The sequence below is a fragment of the Herpailurus yagouaroundi genome, unplaced genomic scaffold, assembly GCF_014898765.1.
Source record: "Herpailurus yagouaroundi ecotype Mexico unplaced genomic scaffold, PumYag 210, whole genome shotgun sequence".
Lineage (NCBI taxonomy): Eukaryota > Metazoa > Chordata > Mammalia > Carnivora > Felidae > Herpailurus > Herpailurus yagouaroundi.
In genome coordinates this window covers 2,492,378-2,512,512 of record NW_024412441.1, presented here as the reverse complement: position 1 = coordinate 2,512,512, position 20,135 = coordinate 2,492,378, and the positions used below count along the sequence as shown (strand labels likewise).

The 20,135-nt window shown below is 41.4% G+C and overlaps 1 long non-coding RNA gene and 1 other non-coding gene across 8 annotated transcripts in view; both read left to right on the top strand.

The window, feature by feature from the left end:
* The window catches only part of LOC121016259 (uncharacterized), a 249,064-nt gene that overhangs the window by 212,382 nt on the left and 16,547 nt on the right, over positions 1 to 20,135 (top strand). For all 7 annotated transcript variants that reach the window (XR_005784186.1, XR_005784185.1, XR_005784187.1 and 4 more), the window contains one exon: positions 6,672 to 6,793. This is a non-coding gene — a long non-coding RNA (uncharacterized LOC121016259). The remainder of the gene's footprint in view (positions 1 to 6,671; positions 6,794 to 20,135) is intronic.
* On the top strand, positions 11,158 to 11,261 carry LOC121016507 (U6 spliceosomal RNA). Its single transcript, XR_005784321.1, has one exon. It is a non-coding gene; the product is annotated as a U6 spliceosomal RNA (small nuclear RNA).

The window sequence follows — 20,135 nt, the reverse complement described above, 5'->3', positions numbered from 1 at the left end:
CACATGTATTGAGAGCCCACTTTGTGCTGCAACTACAGATATAAAGACAACTGGGACATTGTCTCATAATAATTCTCTTTTCTCAACCAAATTAGCTATTCTTATCACTACAGCTGTCTCTATATCAGACGTTCATAACACCACTTGAGGAGATCTTTAATACTTCCTTGTGAAGAACTCCAAATGGCTTCTTTTCCTGTAGGTATGCCATTCTTCTCTGCCCACTGTGAGTTCAACCTTAGGTTTTCAGTCAAAGAGATAGCCAAATAGAGTTCTAATAGTGTTAAATTGGTAGTTCTTACCGTATATTACATTTTTCATCTGTTCATTTAACATATTTGTTGTGCAATGACCATATGCCTAGAATGTTTCTGTACATAGGAATATATACATGAACAACATAGTAGACCTTTTATGCACATGTGGGCAGACAATAAACAAACATGTAAATGGTGTCAGCCACCATTTTATCTACAATAATGCTGTGAAACAAATAGCTCTAAAATCTCTGAATTAAAACACCAAACATTCACTTGTCTCATTAACAATTCTGTGGGTCAGCTGGAAGATGACTGATCTTATCAAGGTTCAGCTTATCCTGGCTTGAAACTGTCAGTTGGGATCTGATCCACTGGTCCAGAGACACCAAATCCATGGACCAGAAGCTACCGGGGCATGTGCTTCTCACGAGGGATGGCAGGAGTGCAAGAGAAGAAGCCAGATCATGCCAACAAGTCTAAAACTCTGTTTCTGTTACATTTATTAAGATTTTATTAACCAAGACGATTCACATGCCAAGCCCAATATGAATGGATCAAGGAAATATTTTTTCATTCATAGTGGGAAGACCTGTAAATCATATGGAAAAAAAGTGAATGTATAATTTTATAAAGGAAATGAATGAAGACTTAAAAATAATAATTCAGTCTCTCTTGTCAGTGTCTGCCCTCTTGGTCACAAGTTTTCAGAATCCGTCTGCACTTAGGACAGAGTCAGTGCGATCCCATGAAACCCACAAAGGCTCACCCAGATATAGTTTCAGGTTCAAAGTCCATGATCTCATGATCCGTGTCAGGTCTAGGTGGAACTACTCTTGATCTATACATCTATAAATTGAAAAGATATGTTATCTGTCCCTACATATCTAATATGCAATGTTGGAATAGGGACAGGGTAAGAAACACTTGCATTCGATGTGGAGAGAACAGAGAGAAAGATAGAAGTCACTGCTTTATAGCAATTTTGAAATTCTGCTAGCCAAATTTTGCCAGGTTCCCCTACAGGGAGGTTGGTTTATATCTTGGTTAGGCCCTGGTTCTACACCTGAGAGGTAATCACCAGCCTACTGTTGTACATGGGTCTTTGCTCTGCCCTTGGAACTTCTTCCTTTTTCATCTTGGCTTTTCTGATGAGTACTGGAGAATATGCCCTTCTTTGTTGCTGAGCAGATTTCTCACCCTGCTTCCTGCCTGTGAAATTTGGGGGCCCAGAGATCTTTATATATCTCAAACAGAGATAGTCTTTTTAAACCTAGGTAGGTGGCAATTTTTCCAATGCAACATAAAACTCCCTCAAAAATTTTGTTGGTTTTCAATATGGATTCTAGTCAACTGCATGTGTCAAATGCCTCACCCACAATTCTTTTGAAGACATGATTCCTTCTAGATGTAAGTGTAGGTACTTTGCTCATTTATGAGTCGCACCTTTGATCTCTTTCATCTTTTCAGGGTTCTTGACAAAGGGTGTGACAGCCACTTATTTAATTTTGTCTTTGCTGTATGGCAGTGTTCTAATGCCACACCTTTAGAGAGAAGTGGTTTAAGGTTTCAAACTTACAATCCCCAGAATTTCTAGGTTCTTTTAATTCCCCTCAGTCCTGGGGCGCCTGGGTGGCTCAGTCGGTTGAGCGCCCGACTTCGGCTCAGGTCATGATCTCACAGTTCATGAGTTCAAGCCCCGCGTCGGGCTCTGTGCTGACAGCTCAGAGCCTGGAGCCTGCTTCGGATTCTGCATCTCCCTCTCTCTCTGCCCCTTCCCCGCTCATGCTCTGTCTCTCTCTGTCTCTCAAAAATGAATAAACATTTAAAAAAAAAAATATATATATATATATAAATTCCCCTCAGTCCTGCTTGAAAGCTAGTCAATTTTTTTCCAAGCTCATTTCTTTCTTGTAGTTACTTATCAAATGTGGATAATAGCAGCCAACTCATACCACAAATATTCTGCCTCAAAAATTTCCCAGCCTGTGCTGTCAGTGCACTTGGCACATTCTTTTGCCTTCCAAGTCATTGCAGTCGTTGGTTGTATCAAATGTTTTGTTTCTACACAATATAGGTTGTCATTTTTCCAGCTTCTTATTACAGTTTTTTATAGTTTCCTCTACTTGATCCCAAGTCAAATGATGCATTTTTAAAGGATTTTGACAGCAGAAGGCCATTGCTGGTGTAATTTCTATATTAATTAGCAATTGCCACATTAATGATGGGTGATAAGCCTCACACTCAAACCCAAACATCAGAGCCTCAAACAACAACTGTTTATTTTCGTATTGATGGTCCCATGGGTTGGCTGAAACGGCACTACTTCAGGTCATGGGGGGAATTGGTTCTAGGCCTCCAGTTAGGTTCAGTTTTGTTCCAACAATGTCTTCATTCTTTGAAAAATGACAACTTACAGCATATTTTTTTATACAGAATGGCAAGAGCTCCAGGACGCAAGTAAGACACACAGCACATTTAAAGTCTCTGTTTTCATCAAGTCTACCAACATTTAATTAACCAATGCAAGTTAGTCACATGACTAAGCCTAACATCAATTGGGTGGGTGGGGCACCTGGGTGGCTCAGTCGGTTAAGCATTGGACTCTTGATTTTGGCTCCGGTCATAATCTTACAGCTTGTGGGTTTGAGCCCCAGGTCGAGCTCTGTGCTCATAGTGCAGAGCCTGCTTGAGATTCTCCCTCTCCCTCTCTCTCTCTGCCTTCCTCCCCACTCATGCTCTCTCTCTCTCTCTCTCTCTCAATGTAAATAATTAAACTTAAAAAAAAAAACAAAACATCAATTGGGTGGAGGTCATTTTTCTACCCATAGTTACACAGCATGCATATTACAGTAGCAGGGGAATGGGAATCAAGAATTGAGAACCGTTCAATCTAGCACACATGCAAACAAGAAAATATCAACTAGTATAAATGCTGTTAAGGAAAAAAAAGTAGAGTAGTGTTTGGAAAATGCCCAGAAAAGTGTTAAGAATAGTTTCTTGGAGATGACATTTAAACTGAGGCTGAATGTCTTCCAGGCAGAGAGAATAGAGTATAAAGACCTGGACGCAGGGATGAGCTAGGTGTGATGGAGGAACTGAAATAAGACCATGGGGAGGATGGTAGGAGATGCGATCGATGAAGCAGGTAGAGGCCAGGGTATTTAGACTTCTGTTATAATTACTGCTATATGCCATATCATACCGGACATTTCAGAGGATTATTTACCAAAATGCTGAAAATACATTGTTTGTGAGTTTTACTGGCTGTCATGATAACCCATGAATAGGGTAGCTGAATTCAACCAGTCTGGAAGGTTTTATACACATTGAATTGTGTAATCAATTCTAAATGATTTACCCTTTCACTGGGTCTTATTGGAGTGTTGGCCTACTAAGTTGTTTCAATGGGAACAACTGAAAATACTAAGAATTCTTGACTAGAGAGGTACCAGCTAAAATACTCAAGAGAGAAAATGGTGGCCTCTGAAACTGTTTGGCTTCTTAACAACTCCAGGTATTTATTTCCCCCTGGGCTTCTTAGAGCTAAATGGAGATATAAAGGCATTGGAGCCTCCTTTCTCCCCTTACTCTCACTCTTGGGAAAAACCTCATATTCCTTTGCTCCCCAGAGGGTTTTCTAGATCTGAAATAGCAACAGCTCTGATTGCTGGTGATATCTCTTCCTGGGGAAGTTATGTGCTGGCACTCTGGACAGGGTGGCGACCTAGGGTGTAAACTCTAGAAGTACAGCCCACGCCCTTGGGAAGTTCATGACTAATCAGAGTGAAGGATGACTTTAACTGTGGTCACATGCAAAGTTGGTTATAAGTACCTCCAAATTTCACTAAACCAGAAACACAAAGGTTCTAAACACGCAAATTTCCCAAATCATGAGGTCTTGAACACTTCCTAGAAAAGACCATTGATCTTTGTCCTATGTAGAAAATGTTGTTCAAAATGGGTATTCAATTAACAAGATTTTCTTCCGTCCTCATCTTTCTCTAGACTTAAAGAAAAGAGAACCATTCCCTTTTCAAATACATGAAAAAAGTAAATCAAAACCAGTGACAGGGACAACCTTCCACTGTCCCTGGGTTATAATGACACCTCTATAGGTGTGCCCTTGACTTCTATTAAGAACGACCAGCTAAACAAGTGAAACCCACAGCTGTAAATTTTCACCGCAGCATCTTTTAGCAAGAAAGGGGCTGTGTCTGGATGAATCCGAATATGCTGGCTGGCAGAGCTGAGACACAATAAGGCGGTTTTTCAGGAGAAAGAAATGCGACAGTGTTTATTTCACACGCATTTGTTTGTCAGACTTCAAAGCACCGGACAGAGATCAGTTAAGCATTGCCACCTGTCCCATAGGCTGCGCCTCATTTTCAGGTGGGTCTCTGAGGTCATTAGCACTGAGGCAACTCAGCCTCCGTTCAGCTCCTGTGCCACAAGGTAGGATAGGAATCCCGCCAGGAGGAGGACGTGGGTCCTGGCTCCTAACCATCCCCGCTGGACTCCAGCTGCCGGAACCGCCCAAAGAAGAGAGTGTGCCGCCTGGCCTGAAGAAAGCTCCCAGCCCAGGAGAGTGGCAGGTTAAAAGCCTATAGGATGGTTCAATCAAAGGCATTGCCTTCCTCTGTCCTGTGCCGCTATTGTACGTGGGAACACATGCTGCTAGGAGACAAAGAGGACACACGTTTATTTTCAAGCGTAGGACTTTGGAACCACTTGGGAAGAATATTCTTGATTGAGAACCAAAACATTCCATGATGCTTAACAAACCTGCAAATTGAAAAATCAGCATCGGCCTGTGCAGCCAGGAAGCAGGAGAAGGACCTATACCCTGGAAAAAAAAAATTCAAAATATTCCTTAAATGATATTTGTGTGCATTTGCAAAATTACCGCTTTCTGAATCAAAGTCTCAAGCTGTTTTCATCTGAGAACATATGTTGTGCCGTTAGACAATATCTCAGCTGCCGCCGCCCATGACATACCCCGCCGCATTGCATAATGGACAGTCCCGCGAAGAAGGCGCTGCGGCTCAGTCAATGCCCCTGTAATAATATTTTAAAATAAATGATATGCATCATTAAATCACCGAGGATGACTAACTCAATTTTAGAAAACCCACAACTCCAGCAATCATAGTTACAGCTCTGATTTGAATATTTTCACTTTCACCTGAGCAGCCAGTGGGAGCCAGTCAAGCAGATTCGCATCCAGGCTGTACTCTCAAAGGAGCAGGAAGGAACCCGTGATTATGTAGTTACAGTAACGTCGGCATCATGCCTCCTGTCCGCCTGGGCTTTTTAGACTTTTCCTTCCTCCCTTCTTGCCTTCTTATTTACATATCACAGGCATCCTCTTTGTAAAGTTATTTTAAATAATTTATTAGATTGATCTTTTTAAAATTCTACCCTGGCTAAATGTCATAAGGAGAGAGAGAGAAAGAGAGAGAGAGAGAGAGAGAAAGTCTTCTAAACTTATTTAAAGGTTTCTACTGGAGTAGGCCGGTTACCTGCTTCACTGCTGATATTCTAAAAATACCTCCATGTCCGTACTATTATCCATTCTTCACGTCCAATTGCTCTGTTATGGTAATAGTCAGAAGCACACCATGCAGTAATTACTTACAGCTGACTGAAGAAAAGAATATTCAACTCCCCCACTGTTCCACTAGAAGGTCTTTATGCACTATTAACTCATTCCTGTTTATTAATACTCTACTGGTAATTCAGACTGCTGCCTCTCAGGTTTGTAATAGGAGGACTATTAAACAGCAATTACTGACCATATGGGTTGGTGAATATTTGTTGTGGTTTTTTTTTTTTTTGGTGGGTTCCCCCACCCCCACCCCCTTCCAACTTGTTTTTTAAGAAGCCATATTACAACATGGTAAAAGTAACATCGCATCTGCATAAGATTAACGGGCTTGGCAATATTTCTCCCTTAGAAAATGCGCATTTATTCCCAGATTATCATTGCTGGCTTAGGAGGACAAGATCATGAGAGAATGAGGGAGATATGGAAGACTGTGTACGTGTGGGAAGACCCCTGCCTTGGAAGATATTTTGGCTCTTATCTTCCTTATGTCTCTCGGTAGGCTGTTTCCTCTTACTACCTTTAAGAGGCACTGACCCGTCCTCAAATCCTGCAAAAATAAGCAATATGTATTGAGGAATCCAAATGGAACACCCTTTTCCCTTTCAAGTTCCCCCAAGCATTTGGAAGTAGCCGCTTTAAATTTTAACATTTCGTAAGTGCATCTCCCAAAGAGCAAGTATGTATAGGACCCTGGGAGATGGCGAAAGGCCCCTCCTGGGCAAGGGATGGCTTGAGTAGTGGGTTCAAGTGGGGCAGGCAGTTGGTAAAGGAAGATATAGTAATAATAATGCGTGCCTCTCTCACAGGTAGTGAGCTCTGAGTATGTGACAAGCATTAGAAGCATTCAAATGGAGATGCATCTTCCAGATAAACAGGAGCCCAGGAGCTGATCTCCATGCAGAAGATGATGAGTTGAGATCCTGCCCAGGTAAGTCGCTTGGTGGGCCACCCCCACAGAGGCAGGGGCAGAGACGTATCCGGGCTCTCCACACAGCCAGCTTTTGTTCCAGAGCAGCCAGCCTCCTTAGTGCTCCGTGGGCTTTCTCTTCCACTTTCTCTCCTTTCCCATGAGGGCCATTCTCTGTGTCCAAACCCTTTTAGGCCTTCAACAAACAGGTCAAACCTCTGAAGACTCCAGCTTGCCCCAATCTCACCCTTTCCATTCTGCCAAGTGAATTGAATTTATTGTTTACCTTTGGTAGGTGATCGTTGCTGGCTTAGCACTCTCCCTTTGTTACCTGCTGCTGTTGTGTGTGTGGGAGTGCTTTCTCTCAGACACACTCTAAATCCTTGAAGACAGGCGGCATGTTCTTTAAACTTTTCTTCTGTTTATCCCTGTACCTCGTTTGTTAGTGGACATTCAGTTGGTGTTGAGCAGAGGTTGGAAGAATTCAATGGAAATAAAGAGAAGAAAACACTAGTCGCTAAATTTTCTTACTCTATGGAGGTCTAGGAGTTACAGTTTCTGTGTGAAGTATGGAAAAACAAACAAACAGTAACAAAAATAAACAACAAAAACAAAATGACAGATATGAGCCCCAAAGCATAATAGCACCAAACTAATGCATAACATACAATTGATGTTCAATGAAATGAATTAAATATGTTAGATCAGAGCTTCTTCACGGTGGGTCTAAGCCCTGAGCAAATCTGCACTTCATCCATGACCTGATTTGAACTAGAATCCTGGATTGCCCATTGCCTGGGTGATCCTCAAGGGGAAGGGGTGCTTCTCGCAGAATCTCTGTGGTGAGCACCTTTGAAAAATATAGCACCATAGGCTCAGCCTGCCCCCAAATGTTTCATGGATTAAAGGACCTGGTAGGCACCTTGGAGATTAGCTACTCTGGTGGATTTCCAAAGTGATTGTGTTTGTTTTTATTACTGTTGTTTTTAAAGCAGAATTTATTTTTTCCAGTTAAGCATGATGCAGGATACTGATGCAGATTAAGATAGGACAGCTCTGGTTGAGGTCAGGTTGGGAGCTATGGATGCCCAATTTGATAACTCAGCTGATAAAGCCACAGAGGCCCTTCTAGGAGACCCTACTGTTCCTATATGAAGATATATGAACATTATATGGAAAACATTTTTCTACTCCAGCCCTCTTTTGATACATACGTGTAGACTGAATGCCTAATTTCAAATCCACACAATTAGAGAGCGGTGGAATTATCCCTGGAGTTCAATCTCTTGGATAATCAGCCATTTTTTTTTTTCCCTGTATTCCCCACCTGTGCTAGTGGGTTACATCTTTGCCACCAGCAGGCCACTGTTAGTAGCTATGCACGGGACACGGGAGGACCAATACGTTGGGCCTCCTCTTAAGACAGAGCTGAGCCAGGTTTGAAGTCCAATGAGTGCAGGCAAATTGGCTGGAGTAAGCAGAAGCCTTTGACGACCCTAAATGCCAAACACATGTGGTGTGGAGGTGGCTCTCTCCTACTTGGCCTCTCCTGCACTTCATGATTAAACTTTCGGCACTGGCTTCAGCTCAGTTTGGGGGTTGCACATTTGCCTGGTCCTTGGTCACACTTGTGTACCCATTTCAGTCCAGCCTGAGTTGAGTGGAACTACCACAGAGACTTGCTGAGGGTGCTGGAAATTATGCTTCTGCTCACAGCACCATATAGGTTATGCTGTCATCTTTTATAGTGTTTAAAAATTGTGCGGCAAGGGGGTGGGAGTATCCATATTGCAGACCACCCTTTCATTCTTTCACGGATAGAGGCAGCAAGACGTAGAAAACAAAACGGCGTGGGGGCTCAGGGCACCTGTATTCTGGACCAGATTTTTCACTGGTTAGCTGCATGTCTTAGGGACATATTATTTAACTTCTCTGTAGCCCCATGTCCTCATCTGTAAAACAATGCCTTCTGGCCTAGATTTGCTTCTAAAATATATTTGGCTTTACTGGGCCATCAAAAATATATATATAATGGTCTTTATATAGTAACTCTATGTTAAATTGTATTAAAATAAAACAAATGATTATGAATAGTCACATTATGAATAAAATGCTCCTCTATGCCAAGAATTTTAAATTAGGCTGCATGACAAAAACATTTATTTCTGATATCAGTGAAAACTCGAGATAAGTCAGTAAAGATGGTATTAAGCCTTGTAAATATCATCCAACTGTGACTTGCAACTGTGGAGCTCTCCCCATGGGTGAGAACATCTGGGCAGTCTGTTGGCTTCGTTTCAGGCATTCACTTATTCAGTGCATACTCACTTTTTTCCTATGCTATCTCATTCTTCAATTCATAAACATTAAGTTGATGCCGTTGATTCATTCAATAAATGCCACTCAATGCATCTTTAAGTAAGAACCTGCTGCATCTGCAACAGTGTTTTAATAAGAATGAAATGGTGAGTCCCTGACTGTGAGGGGCTAACACTCTCATTCAGGAGGGAAAATGTATATGATAAAAAGATGAATAGCTTTACGTGACAGTGAGTGATTAGGGTCCAAGCAAAGGATAGAGGCTATAAGGGTTGGGAGTGGGGGGGGACTGGTTATGTGGCTAGTATGGACCGGAAGGGTTCTAGCATGCCTCTGGTTATTCCTTGACACGTGATATTAGCACAGGTGGAGAGGATGAGAGAGGTCACTTAGGTAGGGGAACAGTATGTGCAAAAAGCAGTGAATTGGAGAAGATTAAGAGGTGTATGAGTTTAGTGTAGATCTCCATCTGGAGAAAAGGGTTTCCGTAAGAGATTAGCGGAAGCCGTGAGTACAGAGTCTTGCATTTTGGAGAGGTAAGGAAAGTCAGGCGAAGACTTTTGGCTATCATCTCACTGGCAGAGAGGTTTGTTTTGCTTGTTTTGTTTGGTTTTGTTTCTTTATAGGGTGTTTTAGTCAACGGAAATGTTTTTATTAGTGAAATCACAGAAGAGTCCTCAGGATCAACACAGAAAAAAAGGGAGACTGCAGAAAACCACTGGGGAGTCAGGTGAGACAAGGGAGAGATTTTAAAGCCTCAGAAAACATGACTGAGGCAGCAGAGCTTGGAGGGCCTGTGGCAAAGGCAGAGAGCACACAGAGCCTCCATTTCGGGGTTTGGTTTCTCTTGCTCTGGTTACTGTGGGCTAGAAGGTAGTGTGGGGTACACAAGGAAATGTCTGGAGGAAGGCACTGGAGAAAGAGAAGAATAAAAGGAAAAAATGGGGAGGGGATAGATAGAGACAGAGAATCAGACAAGAGTAAGGGATGAAAGGAACAAAGAGCACATGGTCAATGAGGTTTCGGGAGACAAAGGAAATTAACCAAAATCATTATGTGGCAGGTTGGAGTTCAACTCACAGATTCAGGTTTGCAAGTAAATATGACCATTTTTTTTTTTTTTTTGGTAAATTTATTCTTCTCTGTCAAGGCCCTGTTTTGCAGGAGACAGTCATGTCAGCTCAATGTCTGTAACTTCCTCCCATCAAATCCCTGAGGTGGTCTCTCATTTGCAGGACCTTCGGTGGTACCGAGGTGATGGAGGTGGCCGGAGGGGTTGGGGCCTCTGCCCTTGGTTGCCATCTGTCCACTGGGCATGTACCAATCCTGCCAGTCACCAATCCATACAGACCACGCCAGAGGCAAGCTTGCGTTCAGGGCCTCCCAGGGCTGCTTCCATGCTCTTCTCCCCCACTGTAGAATCATGGTGCCTGTGCCATGCTGGGGGTGGGGAAGTTCACAAGCCCATCGGCCTGAAAGGACCACGGAGTGCCATCTTCCCAACAGAATTGCTCTATCCCTGGAGGGTTCTTCTTTGCTTTCATAAAACAAAGGTATCTGGGTTTTTGTCCCCCTGCCACCCCCCCACCCCCAGAGACCCAACCCTGCAGTAGGACCAGCCTGTTTCTACTCCAACTGTCCTCCCGCCCTACAAATGTAGGCAATTGTCTCTATTATTGAGCACATCCCATTTATGATGAGGCTGAAACAGTTTATAGGTGGGGAAAATGACGTAGAGGGTTATGTGACTTGCTCAAGGTCACACATCTTGTCAGTGAAAAAAATGAATAAAAATGAAAATATGCTAGCTTAACCTCCTTTTTCTTTTCCTTCCACTTTCCCTCCTTTCCTTTTCTCTCTGTTCTTCTCTCTCTTTGTTACTTTCTTTCTCTTCTTTCCTCCTGGTCCCCAGAAGGACTTATTACGTGCCAGATAGTATATAGGTACTGGGTATACCATACCAAACAAATGAAACATACTGCTTTCATGAATTGTGATTCTTACAGGGGAGATGGACATTGTGCACGTGCATACCCAGACTCATAATTTAAATTGTGGTCAGTACTGTGCTTCCTCTGGCAGCACATATACTAAAATTGGAACGATACGGAGATTGGCATGGCCCCTGTGCAAGGATGACAGGAAAATTCATGAAACATTCCATATATTTTAGGGAACAGACCGATGGTTACCAGAGGTGGGTGAGGGGATGAGTTGAATGGACAATGGGGATTAAGAAGGTGCACTTGTGGTGAGCACTGGGTGTGGTATGGGAGAGTTTAAGCACTGTGTTGTACACCTGAAACTAATACTATACTGTATATTAACTAACTGTATATTATATAATATAACTGTATATTAACGAACTAATTTAAATAAAATGTGAAAAGATAAATTGTGGTCAGTACTGTGACTTCTATGAGAAAGCACAAGGGGGAACTTAGTTTAGGTTAGGCAATCAAGGAAGATCTTTCTAAGGAAGACACATTTGAGCTCAGAACTCAAAGACAGGGATGAGAGCATTCCAGGTAGAAAGAATGGCATAGGCAAAGACTTGATGTGTTCACAGAGCTCAAAAACACTTGTGTGACAGAGGTACTTCAAAAAGGGAAAATGGAACAAGATGCGGTTGGAGGAAGCGACAGGATCAAAGTCTATAGGGCTATTTTAGGCAAGTCAGAAATTTGGATTTTATTTTAAGCTTAATTGAAAATCAACTTAAGCAGTGGAATGACATAATCTGATTAACATTTAAAAAATTCTTCCGGCTGCTCTGTGGAAAATGAATTGAAGTGAGGATGGATGGAAAAGGAGAGAGTAATGGGAGTTGGGGTCTCTTCAGGTAGTCCTGGGGAGAGATGATGTGGCTTTGGACCAGGGTCCTGCAGGTGCAGATGGAAAGAAATGGAAGAATCAGGTCACGTCGTTGGAGGAAGAGTTGACAGATTATTGGATTTCAAGTGTTAGGGGGACAGATGTCCCAGGTTTCAGACATGAATGACTGATTATATGTGGTTCTATTTACTGATGAGGAAGACTAGGAAAAGAATAGGTTTGGATGAGAAGAGTTTGGTTTCCTGTGAGAAGATGTTTCATCTTGTGGTGTTGTGACTGTAGCAGAGACAAAGGTGGACACTAACGCAGTGTTTCCAGTTCCTGAGCATGAGAAAGAAAACGTTTACTAGCATCCCTTGTCCTCAATGGAAATCTTTCAACCAAGTTCAGGAAAAAGAATTTTGAGGGAAATAATGTCATTTTCTGTCCAACTCATGTGACCATCCCGCCTCTTTCTGTAGCAACTTTAGAGGCAGCCTTTTCTAGATGGCACAGCTGAAAGATGATGGAACCTTTTTAGCCTGGGTTCCCGAGTGACTGCCTCAGAGCTCTCTGCTCACCCTCAGCATATGCTTCATATGAGTGGGGATATGCTGAGATTGTGAGCTCTTCAGGAATTTTCCAAGCTGCTTATTAGGTACAACCACTATTAAAAATTAAAAAAGGAAAACTTAGAGAGATTATGTTACAAACAAAGGTAATATATATCCAACACATATCCATTCCCAATTATTTTACCAGATTCATCTATACTCTTGAGGTGTTTAGGTCAATTGTATTCATGTGGTAAATAACACAGGATGGTGTGATGCTATGCATCTCTCTTTCCCACTCTGTTCAACGGCATTGCGTTGGGAGCCCAAACTCAGCCATGGTGTGGGCATTTATACCTTGAAGGTCAACACATGCTGTAAATCAGGGCTTGAAGAATTGCTGCATTATTTAGACATATGAAAATGGTGAGAAAAATGCCAGAAATACAGATTGACAGTACTTTGGGTGTGTAGCTGTTACATTGTGAGTAGCATTCAAAGTTAAGAAAACATTCAAAACTATTATCTTATTCAGCAAAGAAGTTGCCAATGTCATTGACAGTGGAGCTCTAAGAGTCATCTTGACAGTTTCACTTTTGTCTAACTTGTCAATGGAAACAGGTTATTGAATCAGAGATGGAATAAACGGGTGTGGTTTTTGTTTGTTTGAATAGCAAGAGTGAGTGATGCGTTTCTATGCTCTCTATAGACGGTCTTTATAGCCATGGGTTTGTTTGCCTTTTTTTATTTTGATATGGGGTAAAACATTTAACAGTCTCAACAAAATCCTGTGCTGGGACACCAGTAGAGCTACATGAATTCAGGGTAAGGAAGGAAAACCTCTCTCTCTCTCTCTCTCTCTCTCTCTCTCTCTCTCTCTCTCTTTCAGACCCAGCATCTAACTCCTCACCACCTGTTGTTCATTCTACTTCCTGAAGTCTCTCAACTTAGTCTTCTGTGCTCTCTCTCTCTGCTGACGTTGCCCTATTTGAGCTCTTCATCATAGTTTTCTGAGCTCAAAATAGTTCCAGGGTGTCCCTCTGGGTCTTCCGCCACATTGCTGCTGGAGGTATTTACTTTAAAATGATGAAACTGGATTCAGGGATTCCACAAGTGTGGGATAGAGATGCGGTAGAATATTATTCATCCATGAGAAAGAGGGAGAATTCCACTGTTTGTACTAACGTGGATGGACCTTAAGGGCATTATGCTGAGTGAAATAAGTCAGAGAAAGACAAACACTGTATGATGTCACTTGTATGTGGAATGTAAAAGAGCCAAACTTAGAAAGACAGAGTAGAGTGGTAGTTACCAGGGGCTTGGGAAAATGGAGAGATATTGGTCATAGGTTGTAAGCTGCTGGTTATAAGGTTAATAAGTGATGAGGTTAGTAAGTTTGGGAATCTAATGTACAGCATGGTGATTATAGACAATAATACTGTATTGTATACTTGAATGTTAAAAAGAGAATGATCTTAAATATTCTCGCCAGAAACAAAGAAGAAGGAAAGAGCAATGTGACACAATGGGGGGGGGGGAGTAGATAATACTCTGGTGGTGATTATTTTACAATTTGTGAACATATCAAATGAACACATTGTAGAACTTCAACTTAGACAATGATATGTCTCATTTACATTTCAATAAAGCTATCAAAAATAAATTTAAAAAATAATAAATACTGGTCCTCCTGGTCCAAAAGACATTATCTGGACAGTTCAGCATATATACAAGGCCCTTGACCATGTGTCCTTGTCCTACTCTCACACCTTCACTTCCATCTCTCTTACTCCTTCATATAGCCCCTGCCATGAGTGACATCACCACTTGCTGGTCACTGAACATGCCATGCACTTTCACACATTCATCCCTTGGGGTGCCTGGGTGGGTCCATCAGTTAAGCGTCCAACTCTTGATTTCAGCTTATGTCCTGATCTCTCAGTCTTGAGATCAGTCCCCGCACTGGGCTCTGTGCTGAGCGTGGATCCTACTTGGGATTCTCTCTCTTCCTCTCTGCCCATCCCCTGCTTGTGTATACACATGCTCTCTCTAGATAAATAAATAAACGGCAACAAAAAGTCCGTCACTTGCCCCACTTTTCTGCCTGTAATCTCATTCTTTAAAGCCCGGTCAAATGTTACCCTGTCATTTAAGTCTTCCTAAGTCTCTCCAAGTTGTGGTCCTGCCAATGTGTCCCTAATGCTCTTCTGTCTGTGCCTCTGTCGAGCAGAACATTGTCTCATAATCACTCAGGTGGGTGTCTGACTGGTCCATCAGCCTTGAGGGCAGGCCCCTCAGGTAGCCCAGTGCTCAGCACAAAGCAGAAACTCAAATTTTTTTGGATATTTTTTTCCACGTGATTTGCATGGGATTAGGAATGTCATCTACAGCCCTGAAATGAAGTACCATTTATTGAAAAGCCCAGGGCCCCTGACCAACTTGCTTAGTAGTGGTTTGCCTAAAATGAACTGCATACGTGGCAACTTTTCCAAGGTCTTTATCACAAGTCAGGCAGGATATACCACTGACTTATATGAAGGCATTTCATGGTACACATCTGGACATTTTTTCTTCATGCCAGGAGATTCCCAGAGCACAGTTAGGTTTGATGAACATTCTCATACGCATGTGTCTAATTATATGCTGAACAATTGATCAATTAATTTGTTGCAATTTAGACAACTTACTCTAATGTCATGTTTGTTGTTGTTTTACTATTTTAAAAAGTAGTAGATCCAGAATGATCCTTGGGAGTGAGAGCTCAATGCTCTCTAGTCCATAAAAAGTGAATGGTATCATAAGAGTGTTACATCCAGGCTCTTCTCACTGATATATGCTCCTCCACACTCATGCATTGGGTCTGAGTTTCCAGACATGTGGTATTAGATAGTTAAAGCACATCGATGTTAATTCGTGAAAAAGTGTGACTAATGTAGCCGTGCTATATGACTATATATGTGTGTGTGTATGTATATAGTATATGGGGTGTGTGTGTGTGTGTGTGTGTGTGTGTGTGTGTGTAGTATATCTAACCCAAGACTAGATTTAAGAAGAAGCAGACAAAATGGGATTTGTTCCCATGTATTAGTTGCATGACTTATATATCACTTACTGTTATGGGCTGAATTGTATCCTCCCAAAATTCATATGTTGGAGTCCTAACCCCCAGTACCCATGGCCCACAATTCAGAGCCTGTTCCTTTAGGAAGGATGTGAAATCATTGCTAAATATTAGCTTTGAAGGCATAAGAGGAAAATGGTTGTTATTTTCCCTTCTTCTCTAGAAACCCTACTGAATCCCATTAAGAAGAAAGTTGAGCTATTATAATAGGAAACTATGTGAAATGGCCTTTTCTAGAATAGCAGATATCAGTGCTTTGAGATGTATAGCATCAAGAACACTGTATATTTTGTGGCATATAGATTAGATAACAAGTGAATAAATAGGGAATCTTGTATAAGAAATATGTTTACACCATCCGAGGTGCTTGTTAATAATGATCTTTTTTACCAAATAATACCAAAAATTGTTACTAACATCGATCACAGGACACAGTTTGTAAATTTTCAACCACATTTATGCCTCTTGCCTATATTTGATCCCTGTGATAAATAAGGTGGATTTTTCCCCCCATGCAATAGAAATAAATAGGACCCCGGTAACTTTTGACATTTGCCATAGATCAAATAACAATTTGGAGCCAGAGGAATGACTAGAGCCTTCACGTTTGTAACAATCTTTAAGATCTAGGGAGAGACAAGAGCTGCCTAACACATGTCCTTTACACATGTTGATTCATTCCAGTTTGGGTTGTTTTCACTGTAAAATTTAGGAAGGCAGTGTGTAAAATGGTCCCTGGGCTTTGGTGAGATTTCTCAAAGGCAGTCTGAGGTCCGTGTTAGCAGTATGTACCATCAGGATGAGAACAACAACCAGTATTTCACAGTATGTGCTCACTCCGATATCCAGATTCTTATATGGTCTTCCAATTTGGGCCAGTTTGACATCCTAACAAAAGGTAGTTTAGTCACCTTGTAAATGACTTTATGTAGGTTATTCTTTTTTTTTTTTATTTAAAAAAAAAGTTTTTTTCAACGTTTATTTATTTTTGGGACAGAGAGAGACAGAGCATGAACGGGGGAGGGGCAGAGAGAGAGGGAGACGCAGAATCGGAAGCAGGCTCCAGGCTCTGAGCCATCAGCCCAGAGCCTGACGCGGGGCTCGAACTCACGGACTGCGAGATCGTGACCTGGCTGAAGTCGGACGCTTAACCAACTGCGCCACCCAGGCGCCCCATTTATGTAGGTTATTCTTAACAGGATGTAGTTCTACGGAGCAGAGAAAACAAACTTGAACATAAACAATGCCGGAGCAGGTGTTCTAGCCGTTGGAGAAAAGTCATTAGAGTGACATTACTCAATCACTTTGTTTCCCTTATAATAATATATTATTTATTAGAAGCATTGCTTTTTTTTTCTCTGTGTGTCACTTTTTATAAATTTCACATCTAACATTTTCCCCCTTTGGGTGTGCCACAGCAGAAGCAAGTTATGCTTGCAGAAGGTGAGCCAGAGAAATTTTAATCCTGTTTTGACTAAAGCTCTTCCCTAAGCTTATTTAGAAACCAACAGAACATTTAGCAAGACACTGCTGATATATATATATATATATATATATATATATATATATATACATATTGTCTTTTATTTGGGTTTCTCAAATCCGAAATGTTGCATTTCAGAGCTTAAAGAAAATTAAAACAAAAGCAAAAACAAAACCTATTCCTCATGTCCCTCCATTGGAAAACATGAAAGGAAGAGTAGCTGCATTAAATGATTCTATGAACAGTTTAATAAGCAGACCAGACACAGATATTCGTGGTAGTGCATTTTCTTTCAGTGTGGAAAGAGCAGTGATACTGTGGAATGTTTTCCCCTCCACATACCAATTGAGAGTAAAAGGGATTCTATTTTCTAGGTATCTTATTTAGTAAAATTAAGCAAAGCTTCTGGATTTAAAGCCTTCAAGTGAAGACAATAGAGTGTGTTAAGTAGCCAGCTAATATTCTGCTAAAAACCTGACAACCCTCAGGGAGGCCTCATAGAGTGTCTATTATTGGATTGTGAGTCTCATCCGACATGTTTTTGATTTGGATAACTCCAATTCTACCCCATTCCCTCGCCATTTCAAGCAGCACTATTGCAGTTCAGGCAATCAACAGAGACCTGGAGGAAGAGAACATTAGATCTGCTCTTGGGAACACAGGGGAGACAGCATGTTAAAACTGGGGCATTCGCCTCCAAATTGGGGCATGTGGTGCCCTTACAGAGAAGACTCTCCTCAGAAACGTCCTGTCATTCCCTCGAGACTGTATCAAGTTATCTTGGATATGACACTATGAAAATGCTACAGATGCAGCAGGAGAAATATTTTTTTTTCCTAAGATGATTATCGCAAACAAAGAATTCATGTCAAAAATAAGTAAACTTATCTAAGGAGTTTAATAAGCACTGGCTGGTGGAAGGAGAGGGAAGGTGAAACTTGGAAATTTTGTACTTCCTACGTGTTCATCTTCTGTAGTCTGGCTTGGGTGAGTAGGGTCACTTAGAAAGGAAAGTAGGCCAAAATGAGAAGCAGACAATAAAAAGGAAATTTTTATCAGGAAGTTTCCTGTATTATTGATAGTGTCATTGCTAGCGTCTAGTGTTTCCACTGGAAACATCAAATATGCAAATAAAAAGGTGCTCATGAGCACAGCCACTTCACAATTAGCCACACCGAGGGAAGACAAAAATTCTTGGGGATTTTGGGAAGTAGAGAGAATACATACACTTAAATAGATAATTTTTCATTACTTTGGGCTCCTCTTGGCATTGAGACATTGGCAGTGTCTCACAAGGGCTTACAATTTAGGGAATAGGTTGGATAAAAATGAACAGGTAAAATATAGTGTATAAGGAGTGTATATAAATGCCGTCCAAGGCCAGTATGATTATTGCAGCTTCCATTACAATCAGCGAACATTTACTATCCCTTCATAATGGGCCAGGCAAAGCTCTAAGTCCCCTCCTACGACAAGTTACTTAAATCCCCATGACAATGGGAATTGCTATCTCCATTTTACAGAAAGTGGAACTAAAGCACAGAGAGGTTGAGTAACTTGCTCTTAGGACCATGGTGCCAACAGCAGAAGTAGAATCCAAAGTACACGTTTATGGTGCTTCACAAAGATGACCCTGTACTGCAACTGTACTGGGAGAGCAAAATGGAACTCAGGCCTGAATGGAAAACCTATATAGCAAACAGGCTGTACATGGCTCACTAGCTTACCTGTGGTGTATTATGTTTGAAGGGTTGCCTAATTGATGGTTTAGGAATAAGTCAATTCTAGAAATAGTTTAGGAATATGTGGTTGAACAAATAATGGTATAATACCATGCTCACTATAATGCATAACGTGCTTTTTATTCTTTCTTTTTGAAGTAAACTAATTGCCCTCATGAACAATTGGTCATACTAGGTACTTTGGCCCATGTACATTGATTTGAAAACCATCTCATTGAAGTACTGGGACATTCCACTTTTAAATCTCCAGCTCTCATTCTGACCGGTTTTGGATAGGGATTGTATGGAATTCATCCTAAAAAAATGTCCTGTTTCACTGAAGATGTTACTAAGAACTGTGCCTAAATGTCGTTTGTCTTCTAGAAAACACAGTAAAGAGAAGAGCTCAAGGATTTGAGAGAAGGTTTGGCACGTGATGATGAAGGAATAGGTCTTGGGGGAAATGAAGGGACTTTCTCATCCCTGGTTCACCTGAATGTGCACCATACAGTCCAGTGAAGGTGACAAGAAAGGATGGTATTTCTGAAATGCACCCATGCGGTGACATCCTCACCTCTCTAACACTGATGCCATTGTAGATGTTTTTTCCAGCCCTCTTTTCGCTATCCACACAGCATGATGTACCTTGGCAGGGCTTTTACCTAATTTTTCACCCTCAAAGATGCTGAGATGGAGCTGAGCATATGGTACAAACAGAATGAATGGCAGAAAGTAAGTGCAAGGAGAAACATTTATTTAACCTCAGGAAGACAAAGAAGTCTTTGGTAAATTGGTATAGGACTGTTGGATCATTCTTTATGTGATTGTTCCTTCTTAATTTTAGTAAAATATTTCAGTTTGGGGGAAATATCGTTCCTCACCAATAAGATATAAAAAGAGAACAACTTGGGGCACTTGGATAGCTCAGTTGGTTGAGTGTCTGATTCTTGATTTTGGCTCAGGTCATGATCCCAGGATCATGAGATTGAGCCCCGCATCAGGCTCCATCCTGAGCATAGAGCCTGCTTAAGATTCTCTCCCCTTTTTTCTCTCTCTTTCTCTCTTTCCCCCTCTGCTCCCTGCCCTACTCACATGCTCTTTCTCTCTCTAAAATTAGAAGACAGAACAACTTTAACTATTTGCATCTCTTCCTTTAGAATTTCATGCTAATTTTGCCTCTCTCCCTCCTCTTTATATTTCTTTCTATGCAAATAATTCTCGCATATTTCTTCCAATGTATTTTTCATGAAGAAAACATAATAGAAAAGTGGAAAATCAAAGGTAAGCAGAACAGATCAAGGCAGAGCTTCACCTTTCTCCATGAAGCGCTTCTGAACTTCTTTAGATGTAA